The 13,957-nt window shown below is 37.3% G+C and overlaps 1 protein-coding gene across 3 annotated transcripts in view; it reads right to left on the reverse strand.

Moving 5' to 3' along the window:
* The window catches only part of LOC581877 (long-chain-fatty-acid--CoA ligase ACSBG2), a 44,127-nt gene extending 35,726 nt beyond the window's left edge, over positions 1–8,401 (reverse strand). For 2 of the 3 annotated variants that reach the window (XM_030977230.1, XM_030977227.1), the window contains exon 1: positions 8,270–8,401. The gene's annotated coding sequence lies outside the window, so the exon portion shown is untranslated. Of the gene's footprint in view, positions 1–6,537; positions 6,669–8,269 lie in introns of those variants that run through there. The other variant, XM_030977229.1, reaches the window with a different exon arrangement.
* Positions 8,402–13,957: the final 5,556 nt, after the last annotated feature.

Here is a 13,957-nt window from a genome sequence, read left to right on the forward strand (position 1 = left end):
ATGAGCACGCATGCTGCTTCCTTATTTCCCTGTTTTGCCTACAATGTACTTTGAACACTCAAACCAACAAACTATCATGTACATTGTACGGATGGATTGCCCTTTGCATTTAATATTACGAGTGCTTGGTAAGTGCAAGGAAAAGGCACTAGCTAGGTTAGGATAAGATACATCTACATTTCATAAAATACACTTGTGTGTACAACTGTACATGGACAAGTAAATCCATTACATGCACATGTACATGGTACATCTATTTTGCCTCTCGCTACAGTACTCTGGTCATCTAATGCATTTCTTCTCTGCATGCCAACTTTCACTGTTCTATTTTTGAACATCCGCTTGCTTTCGAAACAGATCACTTTATTTTATTATCACTCTCGCCTTCGCATTCCAGTTTCCGTTTCTTCTCACCCTTTCTTTTCCTCTTGTTCTCAAAATACGTTTGTCTGTCTGTCTCTCTCTCTCTCTCTCTCTCAGCTCCCCCTATCAAAGTACATTACTGTACATTGTAGTTTCTATTTCTCAATATTTCTTGCTTTTGCATTCTCCCTCTATCTGTCTTTTTCTAGCTCTCCCTCTATCTGTCTTTTTTTAGCTCTCCCTTGCTCTCCATCTCTCTAATTCTTTGTTTCTCTGTCTCTCATTCTTTGTTTCTGTCTCTCACATATCTCTCTCCTCCCCTCCCTTTTTATGTCACTCTGTCTCTGTCTGTCTGTCTCTCTCTCTCTCTCTCTCTCTATCTCTCCACCTCTTTTGCTCCCTCTTCTCTACTATTTTTAACTGTTTATCTACAATGGAGTCTGACGTTTGCTATTTGTATGCATGTCTCCCTCTCTCTCTCTCTCCATCAGTCTCCATCTCTTCAGATCTTTTCATGCGTCACACTTTTGTCTACATATAGGAAGCCATCCCACATACCGGTACATGTATATCGGGGCCCCTAATCAGCGATCAATACATGAATAATCAGATCTTACTAAACTCCTATGTTCAAATACACGTTTGTACATGTACTGTAGCTAGTAAACAGTAGTAGCCATACACACCCTGTACCAGTGAGGCTTATGTATTCATGTATTTTAAACCACAATGTTTACAAATTTCCATATTTTACATTTTAGAAGCATTTAAAGGTCATGCTTGAATAGGCCAACAGTAAATGTTTAATCTCAAAAGTATAAGGGAATAAAGCATCAACCTCTGCTCTTTTGGATGAAGTTTAGAAGACTTCTGAAAAGTAATTTAGAAATTCTGGAAACTCACCTTGAGTGTTCTCACTGGTGCTCCTGCTCAGAATAAATGAGCTTCAATAGGCTTTTAATGTGTTCAAATAAGTATTTTCAGGCAATTAAAGTTGATTTTGGTCATCAAATAACAGCCTTTTTGCTGTACATTACCAGCAAGAGACACTAACAAGAGGACTTAAATGTAAGAATCATTAAAATGTATCCAATGTTTGGAATTATAGACTTTATAGGGAATCAAGATTTTCTCAAAAAGAACCTTGTGCAAAATTATAAATGGTACATGTAAAGGATATCTTGGCACTTTAACATGATGAACATTTTCATGAAAACCACTGAATCAGCATTGTGGGAAAAATGATAAGTGGTAAGCTTTACAAAATATCAACTTTGCTATCAATAAATCAATATGACTCAACTTCCTAGTTATGAAAAATCTCAAGTACGTTTTTAGTCAATTGTAAACATCATAAACCCTGTACATCATTTCACAAAAATAGTTCCTTTTTCAATACATCGTTTATTTTCTGAAATGAAACCCTCACCTCCCTATTGAAAAGGTGTAAAGAACTGCCCTATCATCAAAATCACATAGCAATGGGCATTCCATTTCAAGTACGTCAGTTAATAAAAATTCTGTTCAAGCAAGCAGAGAGAAACAACAGCCTATTTACGTCACACGCTGCCTGCGCGCCTGCCTCAGTCTCAGGAATGTTTGGACACACACAACCATGCAAGGAGGGCAGCGTCATTTAGAACGGATCTGAGGGGGAATGCCCTAGATTCATAACAAACAGTTTGACAGACGAAAAGTCTGGAGATATGCATGCAAAATGTACAGTACTGGCATCTAGACATGAACACATACACACGTACATGTGAATGTAGTTACCTTACTAACTGCAAAAGTTGTATACATTTATATATGAATAAACAGAGTCATGTCAAAAGAGACGGTATATTTTGCATACCGTACTTCATTTTCAATTTATTCTTTCATTTTTGCAAAGAATAGAGACAATGTCTACACATACTGTATGTAGACTACATTTTGTCTTCATTATGGATGGGCACATCATTGCATCTTATTCTTGCTTCTCCTTTTCTTTTCTCCTGTCAATCGAGTTGCTTCTTTCCAGCAGTCTACAATGTATGTCTGCATCCTAATGCACACTCCAAGATATCATTTAGTGCTGCTAATACCAGTTTTGCCAATCTAGCCACAAAACTTTTTAAAATGCAGACATTTTATTCCCATAACAAACATTACAGAAACTCTTCCATAGTGTTTCCTTCTGGTCATAATTCAAAACTTTATAGGCAAGTCCACAGAGTTACAGCAGAATAAATTCTAAGACAAAATGTAAATTATTTCACGCCCCTTTTCATTCTTCAGAAGGCCCCCATCCTCTGCATAGCAGACCTCAATGACACACAGATCATCAGTGACTTTCAGCCGACTTTCACGACTGAACTTCCGTTCTTATTCGCACTTGGAAGTGAATATGAGCAATAAAAGTGACTGGGCTTTATAGCATATAAATAAATGCTCATAAGTTTGTAAATTTACAGGCCTACCATCAAGAATTTCACTTTTTTTAATGAGAGCTTGTGACAAGTAACACCCATAATTAACAACTGTTAAAGTATGTACATGTAGGTCACTTTCATTAGGGCCGGCATATGAGCAATAAAGATGACTGGACCTTCTGCTCACAAGTTTGTAAATACCATCAAGAATTTCAGATTTTTCATGAGTGCTTCTGACAACCAAATTGACAACTGCTAAAGTATGTAGATTGTGTAGGTCACTTTCACAGGGGCCTGCATCGAGATATTTCTAAAAGACCTGTATACACTTTACATGTATAGTACTAGGCCTACATTACAAGCTACACATTAAGGCTGTGCACAACCGTTTAATGAGGTACCCAAGTACACTCCCAGGCTTACAAGCGAATGTACTTGAATATTCGGACGCCATGTTTTTTGTTGTTTTTGTTTTTTGCCACCACCATACCACGGGAGCAGTATCCCAGGTCCGTCTCCAAAAAACTCAAGCAATTTTACTTCTGTAATAGGGATTCTGTATTGTTACTTACAAATAATATTGTTTTTGTTTTAATAAGTTCCACAGAGACCCCTGCAGCCCTGCCCTCGTGTACAGTAGTTACAGTAGGTGCAACTCCTGAGTCCTGACCCCTAAGGCAATTTCAGAATCAAATTGGTATCAAAATTTAACATTGCTATTATCGCAGATAAATCAGAGCATTTTATTCTCTACTAAATAAAATTCATGTGGAGAAGGCAAATCTATAAACATTGATGGTATATGCACGTACAGTCATATAGTTTCCATGTAAACATAGACAACAAGTACATGTACAAGTACAAATGTAGGTCTTATCTCGACCAAAACAACAGAGTATACAGAATATACAACAATACAAAGTTCTCCCACAATTCATAACAAGGTCGATTAGAAAGTCACGGACAGCTCTTGGGGGGTTGAAGCGTCCAAATCAATAACGATTGTCACGTAACAAAAGGCACAAAACCAAACACGGCTCTACCTGTATAAAGGTAATGCAAATCATTGATTTTTTTTTTCGTATTAATAAAGAGAGATTGAGGAGGTACTGTAACAGGTAAGGCTGGAAGCAAAGAAAGGATTTTCGATTTCTAACTGTTCTTTTTCAAACAATGCAGATCAGCTGATTAGATCAACAAAAGACTGGCTTTAAATTCAAAGATTATGTCCAGGGTTTGGGACTTTGGCCTTTAATAGAAAGAGTTGAGACAGCAACATACATGTACATGTAATCAGGAACATCATTCTTTTGTTGCTTATTGGGGGGGGGGGGGGAGGGGGAGTCAGTCAATAAATTCATCAATCTGACCAGCAGCTTTTTTCTCAACACCTTCGGAAACAAATTCAGAGTGATATATTTCTTACCGGTAACTACTTTTACTACTTTCCGAGGGACAGTGTTTTCGCTTGAACCCGAGCCTGCATCAAGAACCAAGAACAGGTGAGGGGGGGGGGGGGGGGGGGGAGGGGGTTGGGGTGAGACACATTGCGGTTGGGGTGAGACACATTGCGGTGACAATTGTTAAATGCATTTTGTTTCCTGCTCAATGTTGGACTCTAACCTAGACAACATTGCGCCAGTAGTGCCACATTGCCTTGTCAGTTTCTTTCATTTTCATGCTCACTTGAATTAAGACTTTCCCTTTATTATGTACGTTACAAAATGTAGTTTACGTAGCATGTAACTTTGTAATCGATTAATTTGACTAGGGAGGTTAAAGGGACTGATTAATTGGTACTCATTACAATTACAGTACCGGTCTGTTAAACAGCCTGAAGTATCCACAGGAGACCAAAATACAAAAAATGTCAGGGAATACCTTGAGTACATGTACAGTAGCTCTATTAATAGCATTTTTCTAGTAAACTTCATACAATTGCACAAAGAGGCTTACATCAGATGCATTTACACTACAAGCAACAATCTTTCATTTTCTCAAATTCCAGTGTTTTGCTGGTAGTCGCACACATACATTGTACATGTACATGTAGCATAGCAACACTACCAGCAAACACGAGCAAACACTGTTTTTTTAATGTTGTTTTTTACTTACAGTACATGTACACTGTAAATGGCAGTCCAAAAAATTTAGATTTTTACAATTTGGTGTTTTGGATGTGTAAATGGGGCAATACAACTGTTATGCATAACACTAAAAGGAAGATGAGAGATGAAGCAGAAGGAGTCTGTGAGAGCTGGCAGGACATTGAAGATCACATTCACGAGCCTGGGAATAAAGTTGCATGTCTTGAAAATTACGTCTGGGGGAATAAACCCATCCCCTACCGGTTACCCCAACCTTCCAAATACTCCTGATCATGCCCCGATGTGGCCTAAATCTAAATTTAAAATGTTTTGCATGTAACTGTATTCAGATTAAAAACTGTCAACTTAGCACTGTCAAATTGAATAATTAATGATCACCTCATTCCTTTTATCAGGTCAAAGATCACTGCACAGCTTCTTCTCCTCCCTATAATATCAACAATCTCAAAGTCACTCTGATTAGATAAATGACAGATTACATCCAAGGTCCCCAGGTCAGGCCCACTATCAAGCCATTCAAAATCATGTCAATGCTAATACATGACTGTACATGCATACTTATGTACATTTTTTTGTAGGTTGTCAGTAAAGAAAGAACAAAAAATTTGTGTGCAATATTGCTTGTGGTTCAGAATCGTGAATTTGTTCATGCCACAAACTGATTGATTATCAACGGATAGTTCTAACACTGTATGGAATTCAACATTCCTGAATGATTCTTTCAATAAAAATTGCTGTCGTCTGCATTTTGCAAACCTACTTTGTGAGAAAAAAAAGGAGGGGGGGATTACAATGTACATGTAGCTGCATTTTACTTCAAAACAAATCCTTCTCAGAGTTTCTAACTTTCTTCAAATGCCACTTCAACTCACAGTATCATATAATAGCATGGGAATACCGGTGCTAGTTTTATGCACCAGTGGATAGAAAGATACCTTAAGTAACATGTCCCTGTTCACTCTTCAGTGATTTTATGCACTGGTTTATGAGATTAGAATGCAAATAATGCATACCGGTACTAATGATATCTTCGCTGGTACAACTTACAAGTACTACAATACAATGTGTCTTTACGCCGAGCATGTATGGTTCTTCATGTGGAGTACAAAATTTTGAAGAAACATGCTTGAAGCAAAAATTGCAATGTGGGTTTACTTTGACCAGTATACACATGTATGCAGCTACATGTACATGTACTAAGATTAAGAATGTGCAAGCCTACATGTACACTGTACATGAACATGCAAGTCAGAGAAAAAAATCCGTACAAAAAGACTGTAAATGTGGGCAGGCCTACAATGTAACGGTAGATGTAATTCCAAAATCTACCGGTACATATTACCAGTGCTATTCTCAGGATACTTCTTCTTAAGTTGACATGAAAAATTATGGTCATAAACTGAAACAGGAAACAATTAAAATAATTTTAAAAAGTAATAGTACCAGCACACAAAAGCCCCGTGAAAATTTCACCCGCCCATATAAATTTAAATTATGCATACATGTAGATCACGAAGTGCCAGGCAGCATTTTAGCACTACTGTACAGTGTCCAGAGTACTTACCAACCATGCGTTGAGTATAGGCTTGAGTACATGATTTCAATCATTATATTTCAAAACATATCAACCATTGTAATTAAATTTCTTTTACCTGATCAATCCTGAGCCAGTAACACCTTGAACAAAACAACTCGTACAGATAAATCCAAACAAGCTCAGGTACCAAATTACACCTGGAGATCTTCAGACCAAGTCTACAACTCAAGCGTCCCCCGACAAAATGGAGACTTATTTTAAGATCGTGGCAAACCTAGAAGTAATGTTCAGAACTTCTATGGACATTTCTAGCTCTACACCGAAAAAAAAAAGGTTCAGCCTATCTTTTTATCTGTTTTCTGTAGTCACAACAAATATTTGCAGGTCTTCTCAAACAATGAAGTTGAATCTTAATCTTATCCTTGAGCAAAGCTCACGGTCAGTTGACACTGACAGATAACCTGTTCACACTACAGACAATTTATATGAACCTTATAAAGAAACATTGTATAACGAATCATCATATAACGACATGTGCATACAAACTAGACAACAACTTTGTATAAAGAGACTATAATTTTGAAGAGGTATCACAGTATTAATGTAAGCCCCGTCCAGTTATACAATTTTTGTAAGAGTGAGACCATAATCTTTATTGAGTTCTCATTCAATACGATGCTAAAACATGCGTTTTACTATTTTGTTACTACAAAACAACTATATCACTGTACTTTATATCGTATAGATGTACAATGTAGAGATGATACATTGTATTTGCAAGTGATTGAAGATAAAACTGCATTTCATTCATTTCACAATGATCGATCAAAATCCAGGGTATCATTTCAAAGATCACTTTACTTGTGAACATGTAAACAATAAATCAAGCTGTGCATACTGCATAGCCATAAAGAAATGAGTGTCTGGTGGTCTTGACGCAAGACTGACTTCTGGTAAAGACGAACAAAACTGACAGAATGATAATGATAAAAAGGATCTGTGAATGCTGACATGGCAAGACTGCAAATATCACAGGTATTCTGTCAACCTCCAGCATTTGGAGGGAGTCTCCACATACCACCCTCATTCTCCAACCATCCCATTAGCTCGTAGCGGGAGATTCCCACCACCACGCTCTTCCTCCTGCTTCGATGTAGAATCTCCCAATTTATGAAAAAACCTCCTGCCAAACATGGTAGATCTAACCACAATTTTTAACATAGCCTACGTCTATGAAACAAGGGGAGGGGCACATTAACACACAATGCAGGCTTCAGTCATCCGCATGGGATTTGAACCAGAGATATTATTTGATTTCACAGGCAGACGCTTTGCCTTTAAGTTAACTGAGCCAAGTCGCAGAGCTAGTCCTTGATATTATTATCAGATTCATAATTTAGTCTAGACTATTCTAGTCTAGTCTCTACTCTCTAGAAGAAATTTAAAAGATATGGTCTGCATTTTGCATCATGCATCATCTAATTCTAAATCATCATCAACATCATCATCATTATCATCATCATCATCCTCATCCGCACCGTCCGCAGATCCGGATCTGGGCGTCTATTTAATGACAGCCTGACCAACATTGAAATTTGAAAAGTCAAAATGTATTGTTAATTTGTCTGACAACAACGATGACGTGACTTACACACTTTATCATTACAATGCAGTTAAGCCCAAGTATGAATGATTGATGGAGTAAAATAAAATGCCAATGCCATGGGCATGATGCATGGGGCGTTGCACTTGCAAGAAAGTTGTGATCAATTGCAAATTTGAAATCAATCGCAAGATTAGACTGCAACAGTGCAAGTGCAACGCGCAACTTAGTCTGAGGTTCTTACCTTTTTTTAGAAGTCCAGTTATTTGTATTCACTATCACAGCAGAAGACCGACCAGCTCATTTACTCACAATAATGTCACATGTGTTACCGTTGATTTGTTATGCACTATCGAATTCACTGGTCTATTGTATTGTTATTTTTTACCGGTACTCGACTCTGCGTCATCACCAAAATAATGCTCAGCCGGCATCTTGTGGCGTTAATAAAAAATAAATATCTCTTTTATTTAACTAAAAAAAAAAAAATCTTTAATTAAAATAAATTTGTACATGAATATATTTTTAATAATAAATTAATTGTGTGCATCAATGAGAATTTGATTATTATATCTTCAAAAGTAACACTTCATTTGATCGGCAACAAATTGTGGGCGTACCCTTTGACAGCGTAAGCCAATCGGAGGTTAGAAGAAATAGCGAGCCCACCACGACGAATCAGTCATGCGGAAAGTGAGCTAGATAGCTCGCTGCATCCATCTCTTGAATGAGCGCCAAGTCAGTGGCGCCAAGTCATCTACTACGCAATATGTAAACAAATCCTCCTGGGCGGAAAGCATCAACACACCGAGGGACTGCAATGTACAAGTATATAGGATAGAGGTGTTGGAATACGACGGTGTACTACGGAAAGAGAGGACAAAAAGAGTTCATCTCTTCACCTGACCAACCATGTTTTTGTTCTATGCTTCTCATCCTTTTGTATAGAAGGAAAATGAAGAAAAAGGAGGAGAAGAAGATTGAGGAGGAGAGGAAGAATAAAGAAGAAGAAGCCTAACCCTAAAAAGGATGAATGTGACTCGGAGAAGAAGAAAAAGGGAGGAGAGAAGAAAATAAAAACAAAAGAGGAAGATAAAGGGAGCACAGAAAAAGGTGTGGTTGTGAATCTCACCTCAAAATCGCAAAATAAATTTGAAATGAACACTTTATAAGCAACACTTTATAAGCAATAGACAGACTATTTGGTTAATATTGTGAGTATTATAATTGTATATAGATAGATAGGCTGCACTGTAATTTCACCTGTAAAAGTACATGTACTTATGCAGAGCCTGCTAAATTTACTTACTGTCTATTATAATACAAAGACATTTCACTTAACCTTTTTTCTGATTATCGGCATGCCCTTGCACTTAATTATTCCATAAGATTCGTCACTTGGCCATCATTCAGAATCTGCACTGTATTACTCTCTCTTCTCCCTCCACTCTCCTATTCCGGTCCTCCCCCTCTTTTCATCACCCTTTCTTGGCTTTCTCTATCTCTCCTATCTTGCTCTATTCCTCTCTTCCCCTTATCTGCCTCACACACACTCTCTCTCTCTCTCTCTATCCCCCCCCCCCCTGCCCCTCTCTCAGTCTTCTACTGTTTTTCCATATTTTGTTCTTTTCATATAATTGATCTCTTTTTTCGGATGTAAGGACCACAAAACCAGTAGAGCTCTCGGTTTACAACGTTTACCCACAGAATTGGAGAAGAAAAAACACATCACATGGAACATCAGTTTTATTCATACATTCATAATTATTGTATTTCTGTTCACTAATTTTCTCCACTGAAAACCAACAACCTTGTCAGAGGCTATCCCATGTAGCAACAAGGACAAAGGAAATATTAATGATAAAATGAAGGTGGTTAGAAACAGAGAAATAATATTATATCAAGCATAGAATATATTACTAAGAAATTTAAAACGGGGGGAGTGTTTGTTTACAGGCAAGTTATTCTCCATAGCCTCTGGCCTCAATACATTATGACAAGAACTGTATTACTGTATTTGCAGAAATATTGAATGAACAAACATTTGATATGATACTTTTTTGTGCTGAACTTGGGAAACCCTTTTTAACAAAACCATAAGAATTGCTGAAAAGGCTTTGCAATTGAAAAAGAAATGTGGGAACAGGTTTTTTTCCCCCGTAACTTTGAAGTTCAAATAAGACAGGAAATCAACCTTGTCAGGGTAGTGAGTGATTCCAAAGGTAATGATCTCAAAAGTTGAATAGCTCCCTCTGTGGTAAAAGTCTATATGTTCCCTTGGAAGAAAACTGTTAATCCAGGAACTTCTATATAAATATTTAAACAAATTAAATCTCTCCCAAGACTTTCAGCAGATTTGCTTGCATCAATGATTATCTTTCATATTTAAACATATTTTTGTAACAGTCCATTAAAAGGCATTAGCTGTTCACCCAAATTTTAAGTTATTGAATATTTTCTAGAACCAAAATACATATAGTCTTAGTTACAACATTTTCTAGGGAAAATGTTAAGCAGTAACACATTCTGGGGAAAATCCACAATCAGATTTTTACAACCATCCCGGTTCTAATCATAATTAAGTTAATATCTAAAGAACGAAACGCATATCATGTTAAGATTGAAATGTTGTGTATTAATGCCATATAGGTAAAATGCATTAATTTTGGTAATCTTGGGTACAATTTTACAAGACAGAAATGAGAAAATGGAGAATTCTTTAATAAAACTGACATTTGCAAAACTCAATTGCACATAAATTGTTTACTTTACGATGAATACATCAAAAAGTAAGAGACAGCAAAAATATTGTTTAACATGTCATAGGTGTAAATACTGGAGGTGTACATTGCAAACAACATGCAATGGTGGACAAATAGATGCTAAAAAAAAAAATCATTTTCAAGTGCAATTTTTCTACCACATTTTTCTCAGTAATCTTGTTGTTTGTAATATTCTGACCTGACACCCAAATGGATTTCAGCCTAGTAAAGCTAAGCCAGCAGCATGATGATAAGGCCCACTTGAAAAGGAAAAGGGATTAACGGATTAAGGGGGTAATTAATTGATTATTACTGGTAGAAATACAAAGGGGATTAAGGGATTTAGGGAATACAAGGGCTGGGGGGGGGGGGGTAATGCACTATGAACCTGACAGACAAAGAAAGCGGACAAAATATACAGTTCCTCAGGTAGACAAATGAACATCCCTTCACTGCTATTATGTAAAAAGGTGAATATGCATGTCACACCTGTTCTACACATGTTTCATTAATAGCAGTGAAGGGATGTTCTTTTGTCTACCTGAGGAACTGTATATTTTGTCCGCTTTCATTGTCAGTCATGTTCATAGTGATGGTAGAAAGGAAAAGGGATTAGGGTCAACTACCAGATGAGGGTATCTCTCCTGAGAAAAGGAAGATGGGGTTGAGTGTGTGTTTGTGGTCGACCAATGAGGATGAGTGGAAGAAAGTGACATCCTACTCGTCCATCCTTGTGATTGGACAAGAGATGCGTGAGTGAGGGAGAGGAGCCTATTATAGTTGGGTGAAGGGTATAAACAGGGATCTATATGCCCCCTTTCCATCGTATATAGCCACTTGTGCAATTTACCTGTGCAATACACACTTACAGCAACTTCAAAAACATGATGGCTGCTTCACCTGCTTCATCTGTCTCTGCATTGGAAACCACTGCTATGCCATCATAAGTATACACCTTTGAGCATACCACGTGTGACAAGAGTGCCTGCAGTTAATTTAGAAAGCTAGCTCTGATAAAAATGAAAAAGGTGTTCCTTCACCAATGAAAGTAAAATACCCATTTGATACTTAAACGAATCATGCCAAACTAAATAAAAATCAAGATCCCTCTATTTCCACAGTTTCTCCTTAAAAACAAGCATACACGATTTACAGCAAAATTAATCTATATATTTTTTATTTTCCTTCGTAATTAAAATAATGATTTGCAAAATGCATCATATTAATGTACATTGATTTCTTTGATTGATTTTGTGTCATAATTTCTTATAGTGATTGTTCTGTTGGAAATGGAAGAAAAAAATTGAAACTGAAAACTTACTTCCAGAAAAAACGACTCAGCCGACGGCTGTAAGAGGATACTTTTAATTTTTTTTTTTTTTTTGGTCACGTAATTTTAAAATTTGACATTATGCTCCGTTGGGGGGGGGGGGGAGTGCCGGTGGACATTAATGCGCCAAATGGGGTTCTCAAATTGCAAAAGATCCCTACTCTTGGAGGGGGTAGGAGAAAGTACGTCATATTACTCCAGAAAGTGCCTGAAAATGCGTCTAATGTGGTTCTAAAATTGCAAATGCTTCTTACTCTGGGAGGGGGTCGATCGCTACGCTCTCTCGCCGCTACAGACTCGCTCTGTCGCGTCATCGTTTTACATTTATTTCACCCCATGCCAGCATTTTGTGCCCCCCCCCCCTCCCCGGTAAGAAATTCCTGGATCCGCCACTGATGCCCATACCCCTTGACCCCCATCGGGCTTTTACCCCTGGACCCCACTTTGAAAAAAAACGTTCAGTGGGGCCTGCATGTAAGAGTGGGTGAAGCGGATTTTTTTTTTGTCAGCCCCCCCCCCCCCCCCAAAAAAAAAAAAAAATGCTTATAATACGCCACTGATTGCGATATAGATCCATATATATCCATACATCTGATAATTAGTGTATAATCCAGTATTTTAGATATATATATATATATATATATATATAGCAAAAATAAGATTCCATGGTATATACTTTCAAACCTTATTGTATACAAGAGACAAACAAGTTGATATAATTCTTCCTATTAACTTGTCATTCATACACAAGAGCTACAGTACATTCAGGTATAGATCTATTTTGATTTAATTATTAAATATAATAGATATCAACAGATACTGAATTATATTTCATGATACATACTTTCAAAGCACAAATAGAGTGGTGTTTCACAAAAATACTAGAGATTTGAGGAATACTTTTCATGGTGAATCAGAGAAAGTACATAATTATGTATCAAATCAAAGAAGAATGTCAAGATCTTCCTTAAATCTTAAAATCTTCTTCTGGTTCTTCGCTGAGCTTGATCGCGATATATATCACTAAAGTTAAAAGAGAACATGTATTCACGCAGAATACAATCAGGGATGTATCTATGGGGGCGGGGGTAGGGGGTTTAACCCCCCCCCCCCCCGCCCCCTTGGGCTGCCAAGTGAGAATGTGATGTACATAGAAAAACGCCATATTAAACGCCACATAACTCTGAATACAACTGTGTATGAAACTGTTACTTGATTTAAAAAGACGTTATCATGCACTGCGTTTTATGGTCTCCATTGTGTTAGTAGATGCCAGGAAAACATCACTTACGGGGGTTCAAAATAGCACCCCCAAAAATTGCCTCACCGCTATGCGGCTCCGTCATTGGGTGAAGAAAAAAAAATGCCTTGCCTCGAAGCAAATACTAGTATTGAAATAGTTTGGTCTTGTGATGTATATCCTTTTTACATTACGCGCAGATAATTTGATGGGGATCGCCATGAATTGGGGGTATCAAATAACTTTTAAGTAATTTGAACATATCATTTATTTTCGAGGTAAATTTTTGCGATCGTGTATGTAATGAAAAGAAAGCGACGCTAAAAATCACTCAACATCATCAATGTAATATTCAGCAGTAAAAGTGATCAATTTCTAACCCTATCTAATTTTATTGTGTTTGCATCTATCTTGTCTGAGGCTGCATCCTCAAAACCTCAAAAGAAGAAAAGTCTGAAATTTTTCGCCGCGATGACATAGAAGAGGAACAAAGAATTTATTCCAGGTGCAAATTAAAGACAAAGGAGGATATCAGAATTATATTTTTTTGGGTGGTGCCACATTTTCAGTTTTTACATAATGTCCGATTATAGGCATGCC

The sequence above is a fragment of the Strongylocentrotus purpuratus genome, unplaced genomic scaffold, assembly GCF_000002235.5.
Source record: "Strongylocentrotus purpuratus isolate Spur 01 unplaced genomic scaffold, Spur_5.0 spur5_scaffold_9, whole genome shotgun sequence".
Taxonomy (NCBI): Eukaryota; Metazoa; Echinodermata; class Echinoidea; order Camarodonta; family Strongylocentrotidae; genus Strongylocentrotus; species Strongylocentrotus purpuratus.